Below are 2,958 nucleotides of genomic sequence, written 5' to 3'. Positions count from 1 at the left end.
CCAGGCCTCCCCGTGGCCCAACCCGCGCCTCCGCCCCGGGCCGCGCGCATTCCCCTCTTCCAGAGGGGCCTCTTTAACGGCTCCCCATGAAATAATCATTCATTATGTCACCAGGAGGGAAGAAAGGGAGTGTAAGTGTCTTGATGGGATTAGAGGAAACCCCCGCAGAGATGATTTAGGGGCCGTGATAATTCATTTAATAGGGGCCTGGGGCAAATTGCTAGACAGGGAAATGGAACTGAAGCAGCTCCAAAGGGCGCCCGCCAAGGCTGTGGCGGGGGAGCCGGCTTCATTAGCAATATTTAAGAGATTTCATTTAAGAATGAGTCATAAAATGCAGTACTATTTTATCCACCTGGTTTGGTGGCCTTTAGCTTTCCTCTGCATGAATATTAAATTTGAAATGGCACTACAGCAACACATTTTGGAAAGTGTTCTTTGGGCTGTTATTTGTATGGTTGGTTTAGTTTCTCGTTTGTTAACCTTTTAAAATGAATATCATTGAAAATGGATAACTGTACAACCAGAACTCGAAAAACATTAGGGGGAATATAATGCTTTAGAATAGGTTGTTACTAAACTGGGTAAAGGATTTAAGTTTTTATTGATCAAAACACAAAAGGCATAGAGAGCAAGTCAGTAAATGGCAAATTACTTTGACAATTTCCAATTTTCATGCAGATTTTGTGAAGCCGTCCCATTCAAAGCCACTCCCAGAGGCCCGGAGGGGACCACAAAGCTGAGAACACAGCCGGGACCTGCCCACTGACACACTGAAGACTCAGCACGATTCGGGAAAGCACTTTCAAAGAGTGTTTTTTCTTGGACAGATAACATTCCGTTTTGTTTCTGAGAGGCAAGGACAATCTCTAGTTCGATTGTAAAACTATTTCCTTCAAATGTACATTTTTATCTATGAAGAGTGGTGTTAATTGGGGTTTTACAAACCTAAGAAGTTTACATTTGGCAGCAGTGATTGTTGCCATTACAACTACAATGTAAACACCTGATTCTCTTTTGGTGTGCATCCTCCCCTCTTTGGTTTCAAGGGTGACTTTCCCAAGCACATCTACCACTCACTTGGAAAGTCCGAGTTTGGAAACATTTTAGCAAATAGGTAACCTTCATTCCATTGTGGCCCACACATTTGCCTGAGCTGATATTCTCCCCCAAAACTCTTATATTTGCAAACTAAAATATTAACTCTTGATTCCTCCTCCCTGACCTTTTAAAAATAAAAACAGCTCTTCCAGATAGGCTGTATTCATTCTTTTATTTTTTATTTATTTATTTATTTTTTATCACAGCTGCACTCTGTTATTTTAACAAAACAACTGGCAGGTCTCTATTCACAGAGCTGCTTTAGCCACATAGGATACATAAGATGCATAATTAATATATTCTTTAAAAGACTCTTAATCAGAAAAGACACTAACTATATGTAAAATTATTCACTTACATATATTGGTTTATGCAATTTTCCACAGTGACAGTAAAGTTGGTAGCTAAACATGTTTTTATATATAACAAAACTAAGCAAACATCTTTTGTAAGGCATGCATTGTGAGGGTAGTATTAATATTTGTGTTTCTACTGTTTATATTCTACCATCCCCTAGTAAAGATGTTCTATTTTTTACAGAGTTGTAAACCACTTTGAAATATAGTGAGATGCTCTATTTTGAATAAAATAAGGTTACTAATGTACTAAATAGGCAGTGTCTGGACAAAAGCAAGCCTCACTGAAGGTGGGTTAGTTTCCTCTAGAGCCTGTCCCCAGTCCTGAGTTCTCAGGCTTTTCTCAGCGTTTCCCTGTAGGGCAAAGGAGCCAAGATTAGCCATGAGCAGTCATGGTCAATGTTCTGAGAAGTTCTGAGTAGGAAGCTCCTCTTCAGCAAAAGAACTTTCATTCTCTCCTTCTTCCTATGAAAAGGCACTCTAAAGGTGACCAAAGCAACCCAAAGAAAGATACCTGTTTGCAACATCTATTTTTGCTTTTCAGAAATAGGATTTAGTTGCCAATTAGAAAGCCGGAAAGTAAAGAAGATCCCTACACTGCCACTTAGAATGATGATAGCCAGACACTAGCAGAAACTGAAAGATTCATCGGAAAACAACCCCCACTCCTTGGCCTTGCATTTAAGTGTGAATGGGGCTGTGTGTCCTCCCTGCCTTCTTGCTTTCCTTCCTTTACATGATTCCCACTATGTCCAAAGCACGCATACCCATACTGTTGAATCTTGGAGTAACTGACAGTGTCCTAATGATACCCTGGATTTAAACAGTTCAAGCACAGTAGACACATTGTCACCAGACAGCCGGTGGTGGGAAACCAGTGTGTGTAGGATACAGGGATCGCGCGGGAGCAGCCACAGAGTCAGTGATTGCTTTTTGCCTTCAGAGAGCCCAGCCTCTGCACACAGGCATCCACAGGCACAAAGCCACATCCTCATCAACAGAGGGGACAGGAATATGACATGCTGCACACAGCCAAATACCTCAGAGGACTGAGGTACTGAGGACAAAATATTTAAAGTCAGTAAAGCTGGAAGTTGAGTGGGCAAAAGAGCATAAATACTTTTATAGACCCATTTTTCTAATAATAAATTCCAGGTTTTTTTCTCATTACCACAAACATACATGTACAAAGGTAAAGAAAATATATAGGCCATTATTTAAATTCTCTCCTTTTTCAATTAATATTAATGTTTAAAACATTAAATACTATTTCTGAGGACCACATAATCTAAAAAAAGAAAGAAAAAGAAGAAGAAGAAGAAGAAAGCCTTTATGTGAATTAACCAGAAGAACTAGCACTCCCTAACAGCAGACAAATAGGCCTCTGCAACACTTTCTCACATCTTCCTCAGGGCAACCACAAAGGAACATCATTACCAATCACAGGAGATCACTGCTTTGGAAACCTGAAACCACAGCCTTTTCTTCATGTGGGCAAAGT

The 2,958-nt window shown here is 40.3% G+C and overlaps 1 long non-coding RNA gene across 1 annotated transcript in view; it reads left to right on the top strand.

The window, feature by feature from the left end:
* Positions 1-920, top strand: part of LOC105524097 — an 84,360-nt gene extending 83,440 nt beyond the window's left edge. Inside the window, exon 2 of the long non-coding RNA XR_001003697.1 lies at positions 682-920. This is a non-coding gene — a long non-coding RNA (uncharacterized LOC105524097). The remainder of the gene's footprint in view (positions 1-681) is intronic.
* Positions 921-2,958: the final 2,038 nt, after the last annotated feature.

The sequence above is a fragment of the Colobus angolensis genome, unplaced genomic scaffold (genome assembly GCF_000951035.1).
Source record: "Colobus angolensis palliatus isolate OR3802 unplaced genomic scaffold, Cang.pa_1.0 Scaffold49, whole genome shotgun sequence".
Taxonomy (NCBI): domain Eukaryota; kingdom Metazoa; phylum Chordata; class Mammalia; order Primates; family Cercopithecidae; genus Colobus; species Colobus angolensis.
The sequence above is the reverse complement of the archived record's forward strand: the minus strand, read 5'-3'. Positions and strand labels throughout refer to the sequence as shown.